Source organism: Solanum stenotomum, chromosome 3 (assembly GCF_019186545.1).
Source record: "Solanum stenotomum isolate F172 chromosome 3, ASM1918654v1, whole genome shotgun sequence".
Taxonomy (NCBI): domain Eukaryota; kingdom Viridiplantae; phylum Streptophyta; class Magnoliopsida; order Solanales; family Solanaceae; genus Solanum; species Solanum stenotomum.
In genome coordinates this window covers 58415987-58433099 of record NC_064284.1, presented here as the reverse complement: position 1 = coordinate 58433099, position 17113 = coordinate 58415987, and the positions used below count along the sequence as shown (strand labels likewise).

Here is a 17113-nt window from a genome sequence, read left to right as displayed (position 1 = left end):
CCATCAACATAATAACAATCTATAGCAACATCAGCAAACTGCTGCAACAATGACATTGTACGCACTGCTTCAATCAACTGGCACCTCATCACTAATGTAGATGCTGAAGTACCAATACTGCAGCAGGTACCACAATTTTCTATTTGTTTTCAAAATCCCTCTGTTATAGTTCTTATCAAATGAAAATGACTTGTTAATTATACACAGTGCAATCAATGACATAGACATATTATAAAATCATCAACTCAAAGCAAAAGCTCTCATGAGAAAAGTCTGTAGCTTGTTAGGAGTAAATTGCCATTCTTAATAAGTGAGAGTTTCCTCAGTCCAACAAAATCAATAAATTCTTTACACCTGTACGTTTAAGGCTACTTCGGTAAATAGATAAAAAAATTAAGGCCACTTCTATTTTCCCTTTTCAGTTTCCGCGTCATTTAAACATTACAGCAACTCAAGGCTCTCTTCTGTTGACACCTATTTGCTACCTCCATTGCAGCTGCCACCTGTTATTTCTTTCTTCCTCTACATCTGTGAATATGAAAAGCTTCTTTGGAGTTCATCCATCTTCCAAGGTAACAAAGGTATGCTGTGTGCCTTTGCTCTGCTCATTTTACTCTCTTTCCTAGACAATTAGTTGGATCTCTGTTTGCTCTCTTGTAGTTCTTATCAAATCAAAATGACTTCTGAATTATAAACAGTTCAATCAATGACATACACATATTATAAAATCATCAAGCCAAACCAATTGTTGTGATGACAAAACTCTCTAGCTTATTAGGAATAAATTGCCTACTAAGTTCGTGTCCTTTTGCAAAAGCAAATCTTACTGTATATTTGGTCATTCTCTTCTACTCTCTATATTCATTTTAGTGGGAACAAAAGGGCTCTTATCAAATGTAATTATACCTAAATGGGTTATATGATATAAAGGTAATGCCCTCTAAGCAAATCAATGTAATATACTGTAGTTGTTCACTATACTAATGCGCAAATGTCAGTCAATTGTTTCATTAGTTGCCTTACTTAGTATTGATTTGCAGTACATATGTCATGTCAAACTAGAGGAAAACTCCACTCTATGTCTTACTGCTTCTGGGATTTCTACAGTGTTGATGTCCATAACAATTATGTAATGAATAGGTGAATGAAAGATAATTCAACAGGAAAGAACAACTTCTTAATTTGCAGAATTAAGTACAGTAGTTTAGCTCAAACAACGACACAATCTCTTCTGTTGACACCTATTTGCTACCTCCATTGCAGCTGCCACATGTTATTTCTTTCTTCCTCTACATCTGTGAATATGCAAAGCTTCTGTGGAGTTCATCCATCTTCCAAGCTAAGAAAGGTATGATGCCTGCCTTTGCTCTGCTCATTTTTCTCTCTTTGCTGGACAATTAGTTGAATCTCTGTTTGCTCTCTTGTAGTTCTTATCACATCAAAATGACTTCTGAATTATAGACAGTGCAATGAATGACATAGACATATTATAAAATCATCAACTCAAACCAATTGTTGTGATGAGAAAAGTCTCTACCTTATTAGGAGTAAATTGCCTACTAAATTTCTGTCCGTTTGCGTAAGCAAATCTTACTGTATATTTGGTCATGCTCTTCTACTCTCTATATTCATTTCAGTCGGAACAAAAGGGCTCTTATCAAATGTAATTATACCTAAATGGGTTATATGATATAAAGGTAATGCCCTCTAAGCAAATCAATGTAATATACTGTAGCCATTCCCTATACTAATGCGCAAATGTCAGTCAATTTTTTCGTTAGTTGCCTTAGTTATTATTGATTTGCAGTATATATGTCATGTCAAACTACAGGAAAACTCCACTCTATGTCTTACTGGTTCTGGGATTTCTACACTGCCGATGTCCATAACAAATATGTAGTAAATAGGTGAATGAAAAATAATTCAACGGCAAAGAACAACTTGTTCATTTGCAAAATAAACTACAGTAGTTTAGCTGAAACAACGAGACAATCTTCTTTGTCCAGGTCCTCTGCACTGAAGAGACAGTTAACTTTGGAAAATCCAAAGATCTAACAATTTTACCCAATGTATTAACCACATATATGCTTGACCCTCACACACGGCTGCTATTTACGCCTTTACCACATATGTGCCTTTTAATATATGCTCTACTCTTGGTAAGCTGTCATTTCACCTTTTAGTTAATTAGAGTGGTCTCAAGAATGCAATCTTCATTTCAATCTTCGGTTTTCCATAGTTTTAACTAATACACTACATACTTGCTACACCTTATGTAGGATTTTCAAACTCACACTTCTTCAGATGCTGAAATAAACAACAAACTTCTGACCGACAAACGTAAGTTGCTGCATTTTCTTGCTCTATAGTTTTTTTACCTTTGTTACTGTTCTGCTGTATTCTTCAGTCTACATTGTACTCTGTTATTCTCTGTTGACTGACCCTAATTGAACAGCAAGATATTACCTTCAATAAAAGAACTTCGCTAAATACTTGCCCTCAACTATCTACCACTAAACAGCAAATAAATACAATCCTGCCTGAACAAACAGCTACTACCAAAAAGGATTCCAAAAAAATGAGAAACCCAATTTCTTACCATAAAATACCAAATGAAAAAAGGGTAGCTCTTCTGCCACTATGCTAGCCAGAATACTTTGCTCAAACACATGCTCTTCCCCAAATTCTTGCTGCTCTCCATTTTGCAAAGATTGACTCTGGCCATCAAAGTATAATTCGACCACAATCTACTGTGTTCCTTCACAATAAACCATCACCTGTTACATCTACATCTCAATGGCAGAGCTTGTTCCACTTAGTATACTTAATTCTACCCGTAATCATATAGGTTCGAATCATTCACATTTAGAGTCCCTAATAATGTCAAATACACAACAATGAATTTCCCTTGCTATAGGAGAAACCTACAAGGAGTATGATTGAAGTTTCGCATATAGTAAACGAAAAGGCAAAGGCAATAGTGATCTCTGTGTGTTTCTGAACTTATTAGGCATTCAAATTTATTTTACTTTTAGCGAAATGCATTATCTAGCTTTACGCTAACAGTTCCTACATTCAATTTTACAGTACAAACAAAAGGGTAATCCTATACTATTTTTGCTACCATACTAACCAGATGACACATGATTTCGTATCTATCTGTGCGTATATATATATATATATATATATATAAAGAGAGAGAGAGTATATATATACACATAGATAGATACATACATAGATAGATACAAAACAAATTTCCTTATTTAGAAAGAACAATTAAACTACAACTGTCTTCTTCAAAATTCATGCAATTTTGGTTGCCAATGAAATAATGCCAAAAAAAGACAAACTCATTACATTAAGTAGTCAAAGGTAATGATTTTGTCTGTTTTTGGACTGCCAAATGTATTAATTTTCTGTCTTTTTTGGCACATTTTCATTGGCAACCAAAACCCCATGAATTTCTAGGAAGACGCATGTAGTTTTTTTGTCCTTTATAATTTCTATATTTTTTTTAAAAAAATATTAACACATTAGATAAGAGTAAGGTAATACATATTGTTATATATATATATATATATATTACTCATACAACACAAATCTAATAGGCTTTCATTCAAGAAAATATTTTGCTCCCTTTCTCAGGTATTATTTCTTCCCTTTTTATCTTTTCCCTCTTCCCATTTTCATTTTTCTTCCAGATTCTGATTGTCAGCAAAACAGAAAATGAAAATACATCAACATTACAGTTATTAGTTGGATGTCAATTACTATGGTCTTACATTTGTACTGATATTACAAATGTAAAAGCCAAAGTAATAGCCTCCCTTATGAGTTTCCTGTTTCATGCCTCATATTTAATGCTTTCAATACTATTCAATCTTTCATAGATATACCATGGATCCAGCAGTATGCTTTTACTTTCATGCCCAACATCACCAAAATATCTTCAGCATAGCTCTTTTCTTTTGTCTTTTTTTTTCCTTTCTTTTTATTGACATTTCAAATAGTAACATGAAAAGTCAGTTTTTCTATGAAAAATACGAAACATTTTGGGTAAGACTAAATGGTGCCTTTGGATATAAATGTGACAGATTAGGTCTCTTCTACAAACTGTATGATCCATGATACTAAGTCATACATAAGCCATCACATACTAGCTTCAGTAAACTTTTTCGTTTTGTTTTTCCCAAATGCATAGTGGTTTGACTCAAGTTTCACAGATAATTGTTGTTGTTTTAATATTCTGCAACATTTTTTGTCCCTGTAACAGATCTTGTGTAAAAAAACAATTGTCCAACTGTACTTTCCACATTAATAATGCCTGCAAACTGAATTTATGTCTTCAGTGAGCTCCACTGAAGGGCCCTAACAGATTTATATATGACTCTACTTCTACTATGACAACACTGTTCTTTTCCTTTTCATTTGTTCTTCTGTTTGTTTTTTTTTGGAACATACAAAGTTTATTATGTCCTAACTTGCTTTTACAAGAGTTTGTTAGTGCTTTTTTACTACATCAAAAGCTCATTTATGCAGCTACAAGGTGCATTTTACGCCACACTGCTCCTTGCTTTTGATTGCTTCTTTCCTCTTGTCTAAACAAATGAAACAATGTTGCATATCCCTACTTTAATCAGCCCTGTTCATAAAAACACAACAAAGCAAGTAGTTTGACTTAATATTCATGTTATCCTGCAGATACTACTATTTGGTTAACTATCTTTCCTACAAACATGGTACTAAGAGTGAACATCAACCAAATAGAACCAGCCACACGAGATTGGATTTGCAAAGTTCAAATTGTCGAAATAAGCCGCCCACGCGAAAGCCTTGACAAGAAATGTACATTCCAAAATTTAATTTTGGAAGATGAAGAGGTCAGCTCATTATTATATTTTACATTATCACTATTGCTCTTTTCCTCTCAACTTACTTCATCTCAACTTTCCATAACTCTTACTTTCAGGAATGCCAAATTAAGGCAGTTATGTACAGTGATGAAATCGAGCAGTATGCAGCTACACTTAAACTCCTCAATACCTACCTCATCTCTACTGCAAAAGTGAAAGTCTCACCAACTTCATACGGCAAGCCGATACATAAATTCCACTGGATTCTTGACAAAGAAACAGTAATTGAACACATCAAAGCATCTCATGAAGTTGAAAAACCACTTCCACCGCCAAACAAGCTGAATATCACCAGCTTTGACCGCATTCCTCATCTGATGGTCGATTCTGCTGCTGAAATAGGTACATCCATCGTACTAGCTGTTACCAGACTGAAATATACATGTTTACTGCTGCAGAAGACTTTTGACATTTGAATATGTACTATATACGCAGATATACTAGCAATCGTTCTTCGTTGTGGTCCTCAAAAAAATGTCGGTCGCAGTCATCATAGGTGTCGAGAGATTACCCTTTGTGACAATCAGTAAGCATCACATTTGACATTTTACTTTCCCATTTTCTGCAAATATTTTTAATCAGTAAACACTTTCTACATTTGTCTACTGCCAACATCCATTATCGTCTACGCATTATCATAGTACTTACTCTTCTGACCTTCTGTTCTGACAATCTCAGGAAAAATCAGTTTCTCTTCACTCTATAGGAAGATTTTGGAGAAATAGAAGGACATGAAATTTCCTCTAAAATGGCAACAGAGGCAGATCTGCTGGTAATCCTCGGAAGGAGTATAGGAATCTCTACTTATCAAGGTACGTTTGTGCTCAACTTCTTACCAACATAATTTTATATAATAGCAACACAATATACAACCTATGTATTATACAGGATTGTCGCTGCAGACTAGGTACAATTCCACAGTACGTGTAAATCCTAATTACCCACAGGCAGTGGCACTCATCAACTGGTACTCACATTTCATATTTATTCTATAGCTTTACTTTGCTTCTAAATAACGTGCTAAACATATTATTTGGTCTAACAATAGGGCAAAAGAAAACAAGACAATGTTGTTAGGTTCTCCATCAGCGAAAACCTCAACAAGCTCATCTATCACTCCCATGATAGTCACTCCTGCTGGCCAACAAATTATCTCTATTGCAGAAATCTCATCAGCACCTTCTGTAAGTCATACTTCAACCTTCTCATTTGAGAGTATCCGTACTAATTTTCTGATTCTATAGCTTTGCCTAAATGATGAAAACTTCCGACAGATGGGAGTGTTCTATGTTGAAGCAGAGAAGGCCATATTAGATGAGTTCCAAGACTTCTGTGTGCTTGAATGCTCAGGATGCAAACAGAAGAAGCGGACAAAGGATAGAAAGGATTTTGAATGTCCAAAATGCAATCGGAAAACATCATTAGTGCCTCGGTACTATACTTTTCTGACTTCTAAATTACACTTTGTACAAAATATACTGTTTATTATACACATATTTCTAACTTCCCTTCATTTCAGTTGTAGCTTCCAAATAGATCTTATTGACAATACTGCTACAACTACAGCATCTATCTCTGCTGAATTAGGAGGAAAATTACTGTTCATGACAGTAGAAGACATATTTGACATAACTTGCACTAAGGTTATCACTCATTCCCACTAGCTACTTGTACATTTCAATGCCGAATCCATCTATTCTTTACTGTTTTCTGTTTCTCTACAGCCTTTAAATCTGTGTCCAAAGCTTTGCTGAAGATTTCTCTTGAATTCCCTTTTTGGGTATTTCGTATGTACTGTTTTGGTCAAACAAGGAATGTTCTGCAACATATAGTAAAACTCTTGAATGCATGTGGACTTTAAAGTCAAACATATGTCTATTTAAGCTCTTTTGCCATATTGATAAGGGAAAAAAAGAGTAAACAATTTTTGTTGTTTTTCTGTATATTTTCTTTTTATGGGTTGTCATAGGAAACCGGGCTTTTTGTTGTTATATCCATGGATGTTCTGTTGATGATAGTAACGTTTGTTCTTTATTGTTTTCTGTTTCTCTACAGCCTTTAAATCTGTCTCTGAAGCTTTGCTGAAGATTTCTGCTTATTTCCCTTTTTGGGTATTCTGAATATACTGTTTTGGTCAAACAAGAAATGTTCTACAACATATAGTGAAATTGTTCAATGCATCTGGAATTTAAAGTCAAAGATATGTCTATTTCAAATGCTTATGCATATTCATAGGGGAAAAAATGAGTTAAGTTGCAATCTTTATTGTTTTGCTGTATATTTTCTTTTTATGGATTGTCATAGGAAACCGGGCTTCTTCTTGTTATATCCATCGATCTTCTGTTTGCTCTAAACTGTTTGTTCTAACTTCTTACATTTACAGCGACAATCATTGTCTCTAACTCATGTCCATGAGATGCTGTCAAACAAAGTATTCGAAATTCAGCTAAGGAAGTCATCTTGGGGCAGCTCAAATACCACAAATGCAACTTTGTCCATTCCTTCCTACATGGAAAAACAACATACACCAGAGAGCACTACTGATAGGACTCCTAAAAAGATAAAGCCTTTGGAAACAAGTGAGGTAGAAGTCATGGCAACAACTGCTACAGCTGGTCCTTCAAATGCACCAGCAAAATTTGAACCGCCCACACCAACCAAAAAGGTTTAAAAGGTCAGTCTACATCTCACTTTAAGAGCAAACTATAGCTCAGAATGATTATGAATACTTTTACCTGTACCTTACTTTCTTTTATACACCTATCCACGTCATTCCTGTAAAACATTGTAAATGTCATACTTATGTTGCTGCTTTTGCAATTGCTCTTATCTGCTTTCAAATTTCTCAATTTTGTTTTCTTTATGTCTGACATAATATTGCACAGTCTCAGATTAACTCAGGGCTAAAAATGGTCTATCCATGTTCATATCCATGCTCAAATCAAGTGGTTAACAATTTCTTTTTAATTCCTCCTCTCATGTTCACTGTTTATAATACACACTTATCAATAGGAACAATAGGAATGAGGTTTCTCTGTACTAGCTAACCTCATTCACCGTAGACTATTAGGCCAATGACACAGAGATTCAACAGCAACTCTATCTATTTTAAAATAACTTTGCTATCTGTTGCCATATTTGCACTTTCTAACATACTTTAAACTGTCTAATTACAGGAACTCCGTCACACCATTTTGTCACTTTTGGTTATGCTAGGGACATTATAATGAATGACTCTCCCTACGCTCTGGTTTTTTGCATCAGCAAGATTAGCTATGGACAGGCAAACTGCAGTGTCCTCTAAATATCCTACACAATGACATGCAAATCTTATATACCAAAACTGCAACATGTACTATATTATTTTGGTTATATTACGTTAGTTAGTATGTGCAAACCGTTCAACTCGACATCATAGTTATGTCTATTGTACATATTCTACATATTTCTAATAGTACATAATATAATAGATCATATTATCTATCTTCTACAAATACTCTAACCCTTGATTCATTAATATTACAATATTTTTACAACCATAATATTTTTACTATTGCACGGGCCTCCCTACCCTAGTATATATATATATACTAGTTGATTGACAAATTTTGATCTTGTAACAAATCGGTTCACAATCTGATTATAAGTTAGTCTTACCATTGCAGTAACTGGCAAGCCCCTGGCTGATTTAAGAAGACCATTGAATGACTCGGAACGGTTTGTTGTTAGCATGCCCCATCTCCTACCTCCATCCTTGTGCAATGTCCATTTGTCAAGATCGTTCTTCATTAACCACACATACGCTTTCGGGTTAATCTCTTGATCATCTCAATTTTTTCCAAAACCTTTTTCTCCTGATAGTGATTTGCAGTTGCCCATAAAAGATTGTTCAAAGTGACATTTTTGAATTTTTTTGAAAATTGGCCTTCAAATGTCTTAAACAAAAACGATGGAACCCAAATGGGGCCTGCCAATTAGGAGAATTATACACGGATGAGAGTATTCCGTGATGCCTATCTGAAATCAATGTCACACATCTACGACCCTTGACAACGTGCAAGTGCAAATGATCCAAAAATAAACTCCATGTCTCCATGATCTCATTCGCAACTATTGCAAATGCCAAAGGTAATATTGAGTCGTTATCATCCGTTGCAATCTTAATCAACAACTTGATATCATATTTTCCATAGACATGTGTTCCGTCGATCGATATAACAGGACGACAAAACACAAACACATCAATGCATGGTTTAAAAGTCCAGAACACATAGTTGAATACATCTTCAATGACATCGACACTCCGCTCTGTTTTCCATTCAACTATTGTTCCGGGATTGAAGTGTTTCAAAGCTTCCATGAACCTCGGCAACTCGGCAAAAGAACCCTCCCAAGTATCCTAGACTTTTTCAAAAGCACGCGTGCAATCAAGATAGGCTTTTCTTCTTCTTATCGAAATGCTATATGCTTTAAGAACGGTTGTTTGACAGTCTTTGATGGAAAACCTGAAAAGTAAAGATAATATTAATTATCAAATAAAATATAAATATTTTCTTATTAAAGAAAATCATCTAAGGATAAAATAGTACATTGTACGTTTTTTTCTATATCAGCACGGAGGACATTAGCAATCATCTCAACATCCAAGTTGAAATGTCCATTGCGGCACGTACCCATATCACATGTATGTTCTTTAATGTATCTTCCAACTTTCCATATGTTAATATGTTTATCATTAAAAGAAGTTAGCCTAAATCAACATCCTTGTTCTACACGCCTGCAAACAAGTCGCCATGATTTCTTTGTCGATTTAATAGCAAAGTACTCCCTCACTATCTTTAAATGTAGAAGCTTAACTGCTCTTTGCAAGAGCTTCTTTGAATTGAATGACATGCCTTTTTCAATAAAAATAGCACCATTCATGAAATCTTTCGGTTCACGCCACGTACGTTGTGATTTATATTCATCATGTGTATCGCCAAAGATATCTGGACCATCTGGGAGATGATCAAGATAAGAAATTTCATGATTACAAAACTGACTCATGGACATTGGTCTTGGCGACTGATTGAGCATTAAAAAATCATCATCACTAGATGATGCCTCAAATGGAACATTATCTCCTGATTCTTTGGCATTAGGCAAATCATCACTATCACTAGCTGAAGGTGAGCCGTAATTTGGAAGGTCACGATCATCGATATTCACAGGATCAATGGGCTCATCATGTGTGATATTTTCCCTATGTATGTAAAAAAAAGTATAAATATTTGTCTCATGCAATTAACTTACTTAAATAAAAAATCAAGTGTTGGACATATCGATAATCATCTGCATCAAAAGTAGGCGAGACATGAAAATTTGAGGAGGTCCCAACATTTTCCGTCATTTCAAAGTGTGAAGACTGACCAAAATAATTATCTAGTCCTAACTTGGAGCAATATTCCTATCTTGCTGAGGTAAATCGCGACAAAATATATAATAATAATAATAAGAATAATAAATCATATAAATTAATAAATAATTGACAAAATCAACAAATAATAGTCGAAATATAATTATTGAGTATTACCAGTCACTTTCATTGATAGTTTCGTTCAAATCAAAATCATATCGACCAGTAAGAATATTTTGATAATGAGTCATGTTAGGAAAATCAGTAGATTGAGTTATCGGAAATCTATCAACGCTATTACGATTTTCTAATCGGGAATGGATATCGACCGATAAAGGAGAACGTTGTTGACTAGTCTTAGGCTCCTTCCTAACATAGATTTCAAGTATTGTTAACTTGATTTGATCTATGTAGTCATTTGGAACCCTTAAAAAGTCTGTCAACAATTCGTCATTATAGATAATCCACTCTCCAAAATTTATTTGTCCTTGTGATAAAAATAAAGTAGGGTATTTTCCGACTATAATCAAATTATAATCAGTACTGTTTATACTCATTCTTTTATAAATTGATGAAATAAATTTATGATATCGGACATTAATTGAATATTTAGCGTTGTGTTTGGAAGGACAATTATAATAAACGGTATTTCCGTCATGTATAATTTCGCCATCCCAATAAATCGAAACTCTAACTTTTGATTTAGAAGACATTTCTTTTAGATTGAAATGAACAAATATAGAAGACTTTATGTTGTAGGTGCTATCAACTATGTTTGAACGTCCTTAAATAAAGATTGGAGGATTTTTCAGAATAAAAAATTAAAAATACATAATGTAATAATTTTTTTCGTTTTTATAATATGTCAAATCAATATAATTGTATGAAAACACTGCAAAAGGTTCATAAAGAGATAAAAACTTGAAAAATATTCCTCTTGGTAAAATAAATTTTTTTCTTCCACTTTATAAAGTGTAAGAAAAAGTTTCACTTTACAAAGTGTAAGAAAAACTTATACTTTATAAAATGTAAGAAATAGCTCCATTTTATAAAGTGTATGAAATAGTTCCGTTATATATAAAATATACACGTTATGAGACTAACGAAAAACGTTTAGAATATTAAATAAAGTGAAATTTTTTCTTCCACTAAGCCTATTTTAGTTACTTACTAAAGTAATGGCTTATTTTGGTCACTTTTATATTTTTGTGGATTACTTAGGTTCCGAATCCTCTCAAATCAGCCATAAGAAATTTAACAAAATTATCAACAAAGATGGTAGTGAAAGCAACGAACAACAAAGTAAAATTGTTGAGAAAAAAAATCAACATGAGAAATGGCAGCCAAAGTAGCAAAGAGGAAAGTAAAATTGTAGATATAGCTAATATGATACACGTGTTTATTGGAAAAGACCATAAAGTTCAATAAACAATTAAATGGAGCCCACTTGTACAGTACGAATTAAATTGCTCTTCGTACAACCAATTAGTGTTGTGTTCAATTTGGACAGCTTTGGGTACATTTTTTTAACGATGTGTTCGTCCCAACAACTGTCATTTCTAAATATTATACGATACAGGATCACTAACCTGACGGTGGTCCGCCCAGTCATAGATCAAGCAAGTCAATATCCTTAGAGGTAGTCCAACTACATAAGAATCGAAATACACAAGAATTTTAACATAGTTTCTCAGACTGCATGGTTTAATTATTTTACCCAAGCAAAGGGCTGTCAAGAAGCTAATACATACTTTTATTGAGCCCATGTGTCTGATAGTTCTAACCGGGTATCAGGCGCCCTACTTATCAAACTCTTTTTCGGGCTAAAAACCACGGCTCATCAGACGGAGTCACAAAGACAAAGCCAATAAAAGTAGTACTAGATCCGACTGTACCTCAATCTCAGAACCAAGTCGAGAAGCCATACTAAAATTCTTCTATATTTAAATAAAGCTTAGATCCGTTCATGGATTATATAAAAAAGAAGTTAGTTATCCAGCATAGATATAATTTTTTAGCCGGACATAGTCACGACTTAACTCAGAGATAAAAAGATAAAGCTGAAAATAAAAGGAAGTACCTTATAGTAAACACCACTCTTTATTGCTCCGGCCAAAGTCCGGTAAGCTTACAATACTTAGAAGATTTTACAAGAGAGAGAGAAAAACGTAAACAAGAAGAGGTGATTTCTAAACCATGCTATCAATTAAAGAAAAACAAACTTATTTATAGAAAAAAGAAAGCATTTTTGTACAGGATACTGGGCCACTATCTGGGTCCTGGTAATAGTGTATCTACTGTAGGTGAACAGTGTATCTACTGTAAGTGAACAGTGTTGCTACATTAGTGCGGGCCTGCTACCGACGCGGATAAGCTTCACACTTCTTTTTACATCTTGTCCTTTAATTTTGCCAAAAAATCTTTGGCTTTCTTCAGTGCATCCACTGGTGCTTCTTCTTCATATGGTTGTGCTTCGTGCATAGCTTCACTTGTTTCACTTCGCATTGATGAATCTGATTTTGCATAATGACTTATATTTAGAAGAATCTTTTTCTTCACTTCTTCTAGATAATTCATAATCATTTCATTTTGTTCTCCTTCATCATGATTAGATATTTTTCTAGCCATATGTTTTACGGAGGTTGAGTCATCAGTCATAATTCCTTTATTATGAATTGATTTATAATCATGTATGATTTTCGTTATTAGATCCAACAGTTCTTGTCCGTATAAAGACTTTGTTTGAGGATATTTCTTCATCAACTTGTCCCAAAAATTATTATAATAAGTTTTGTATAGGCAAGGGATTTGTTTCTCAGTGAAATCTACTTTTGGAACCCATTTATGAATCCATGGAACAGAGAATTCTATAAAAAAAGTATATATATTCAATTTGTTGAAAATAACAAATATGTTCTTGATGATATAACTTGTTGAGATCTGGGGAAATCTTGACCCATTCTTTGTATAACTTGAGAAATGGTTCAGGCAATATTTTTATGGTTGGCCCGTGGTATGACCATCAGTTTAGAAACCAATTTGGTATAGGGTTAGCAAATATCTTGGCACATACTTTTATAAACCAAGTATGTTTATGCATTTCATTGTTATAACAGAGGACTTTATTAAATGCATGAATATAATCCCAATAGGTAAAACTTACCATGTCTTTGTTCAGACTGAATTGTCTTTCAGTCATTGAAGAAATACCCCAATCTTCAATATGAATGACGTGTTTTATAATCATTTTAGAGAAGTTATAAACATTCTCACTTGTATTATATCCTGAAAAATGTTGAAATTCAACACCTGTGCTTATTAGCAGATTCTCATAATATTTCCGAGTTTTGTATGACTCACCTGGAAAATAAAGCCCATTAACTAAATACCTTTGGAATATCTTCCAAGGTTCTTCTTTTCTCTGTATGTCAGAGTTTTCTAAGAGAAATATCATTTCTCTTTTTTCTACCTTTTCATATGTTTTGATATCATCAACTTCTTCTTTGGCGATTGAAGCAAAAGAATCACCTTACTTTTGAGTTAGAAACTCTTGTAGTTTAGCATATAATGAATCACTTTCTGGAATATCTTCCAGATGTATTGATGATGAAGCTTTTTCTTGTGCTCTAGAGTTTAAGTTATATAAACTCATTCCTCCCTTTTGTATAATTGGAGTACTAGATTATGAAGATCCGTATGATGATCTTGATGTACTTGGGGATGATTTTCCCCTTTCGCGAGTATAGCTGTCTTTTCCTCTAGCCTTGGTAATCCAAGGAGGATCCATCCTGCAAACATAACATTTAGTTTTAATCATTCAAGAGGTTATATTTTTAATCATTCAAGAGGTTATAAACTTTATTACAATAAAATCTTTCATAAAGCTCTTGTTCAATCATGTAGTTATTGACGATATCAATCACTATTCCGTCTATAATTTTTCATAATATAAGTTCCTTTAAATCTCTATTAAGAGGAACTACCTTCAAAATTGTAACCAAATCTTTATCAGGAAAGAAGTCAAGAAAACCCATTAGAAGAAAGATATTCTCTTGATAAGAAGTCTGGGAGGGAATTATCACTTCCCTTTTTATAATGAATTTCAAAATCAAAAGGGGCTAATTGTCCCTGCCACCTAGCAAAAATTAATTTAGACGCATCATGTTTAAAATATTTATGAAACAAATACTTGACTGACTGAGCATCAGTTTTTATCAAGAATTTTTTATTATATAAATCATATTGAAATTTTAAAACGCACTTAACGATAGTTACATTTCATGAGCTACCGTCGCATATTTTTTCCTGAATGAAATCGAATAAGATATTCATTTTTATCATGCGGATTAATTTGTTTCAATATACCTCCATACCCAATATTAGACGCATTTGTTTTCATAATCTTTGGCCAAGCAGGATTAGCAAGGGTTAAACAAGGTAAAGATTTAAGTCTTTCTTTAATAGTCTTTACAAGATCTGTGAGACTATTAGTCCAAGGCTTCTTATGATCCTTTTTTAGCCTGTCATATAACGGAGCTAAATCTCGAGACAAATTCTTGTAGAATGGGGAAATGTAGTTTAAACTTCCCAGAAACTGCTGCAATTGCGTCTTATCTGTAATAATATCAGGGAATTTTGATGCGAATTCAATAGATCGCTGAATAGGAGTCACTTTTCCTTGACAAATCAAATGACCCAAAAATCTAACTTCTGTTTGAAAAAGACTCATTTTAGGTTTAGATATGACCAAACCATTTTGAATAACTATTTTCTTAAAAATGTCTAACTGTTTAATATGCATTTCAAGAGTCTTTGAGTATACCAAAATATCATCAATATAAACTATGATGAAATCCAAATAGGGATTAAAAATATCATTCATTAACTTTTGAAATTCTGAGGGAGCATTTTTTAACCCAAAAGGCATTACATTCCATTCGTACTGTCCAAACGGAACATTAAATGTCGTTCTATATGAATGGTCTCTAAATATTTGAATTTGCCAATATCCAGATTTTAAATCAAATTTTGAAAAGATATTAGCATCATATAATCTGGTTAATAAATCTCTTTTATTTGGAATAGGATATCTAATCCATTTTAAAAATTTATTTAAAGGTTTATAATTTATAACTAACCTGGGAACACTTCGTTCTTTTTCTACTACGTTATTAACATAAAAAGCAGTACACGACCATAGTGATTTGGAAGACTTTATCAAACCCTTTTGTAATAAATTATCAACTTCCTTTTTGCAGAATTCAACTAATTCGGTATTCATCTGACAAGGACGTGATTTGGTAGGGATATTTTCCTCAGAGAAATCATATTCATATGGAAGAGTTACAATATGCTTTTTCCAATTCCAAAAGGCACTAGGATGATCAGCACAAATATCAATGGTCATTTTTTCAGAAATGAGTTTAATCTTTTCCTGTATTTTAGCAGATTTTAAAGTATCGAATATAACATACTAAATATCTCAAGCTATAAATAATCAACATGCTTTTATTTCATGTCAATTAGAGCATTAATATCTCTAGAAATAGGCTCGGTGATAAAAGTATAACTAATATCTTGATTTTTATAAGTAGCAAAAAATCCTTTAGCATTTATATTAGTAAAAGGATAAATTGCATTTATAAAAGGAGTTCCTAGAATAATAGGAGGGTATAACTGATTTTTTACTAAGAAAAAGAAGTGAGGAATACAAACTTTATTCTGGCAAATACGAGTATTAGATAATTTATACTTTATATCTAAAGCATGACCAGATGCAGATTTAACCATATGGGTTGTTTTTTCAAAATATTTAGTAGGTACAAGACCTTCTTGAATGCAACTCACATCAGCGCCACTATCAATCATAGCAATGTTAGTTATAGAAAAAGTATTATCAATTAATATAGTACATTTAACATACCATTTATGAGCTGTAACAATTTGCATCATTCCTAAAAATACATTTTGTTTCGGATCAATATTCAAAGTGTTGGCAAGAGTATTTTCTTCAACAGTTGATTCATCAACCTTATTTTTTCCTTTGCTATTAGCAGACTCAATCTGATTAAGACAGTGATCATAAATAATATGATTTTATTTAAGAAATTTAATTTCTTCTTTCAAATGTTCAATTTTTCCTTTTAAATCATCAAAAGAAGTATCACGAATAACCATGGTTTGTTTAGAAGAGAGTCTATTATGAACTTCAGACAATGAGTAAGGAGCAGAATAATTAAATTCATCTTTAACCTTTTTATCACTAGGAATACTAGTTGAAGAGCTAGTTTTACTAGTAGCCAATTGAATGATCTTTTCACGAATAGTATTATCGGTAACTTCCTTTAGAAGTTCTATCACATTGTCTGCAGTGATAGTGAACATATTCATATCTTTGAACTGAGATTGTAGCTTGTAGAAATCATCATGTTCGCAGTGACAAACATCACCATGACATTTGCAAGCATCATTCAAATCTTGATGAACCTTAGAAGACTCAGGTTGCTCATTTTCTATTGCATAACTTGCTTCAGAATCATCATAATCTGATTCTGAACCAGAAGTATATAGAAAACTATAAATCTTCTCTTGAATATCATCATCAAGTTCTAGAGTCTTAAGCTTTTCTAGCTTACAATTTGGAGCTATATGCCCAAATTTTTCACATTTATAACACTTAATCTTATCAAGATCTCGCCTTGATCTATTCTTGGTAAATCTATGAGATTTACGATGAGCCCTACGCTCATCTCTTTCTTCTCTAGTCCTTCTCCTAGATCTTCTTTTCTTATGATGAGATCTATGA

The 17113-nt window shown here is 33.2% G+C and overlaps 1 pseudogene across 1 annotated transcript; it reads left to right on the top strand.

Moving 5' to 3' along the window:
• Positions 1-1258: 1258 nt before the first annotated feature.
• LOC125860928 (replication protein A 70 kDa DNA-binding subunit B-like) lies at positions 1259-8396 on the top strand (annotated as a pseudogene). The gene is made up of 12 exons (XR_007445898.1): positions 1259-1348; positions 2280-2340; positions 4702-4880; positions 4970-5255; positions 5349-5439; positions 5592-5725; positions 5802-5880; positions 5962-6097; positions 6188-6345; positions 6433-6556; positions 7297-7587; positions 8090-8396. The product of XR_007445898.1 is annotated as a replication protein A 70 kDa DNA-binding subunit B-like (transcript).
• Positions 8397-17113: the final 8717 nt, after the last annotated feature.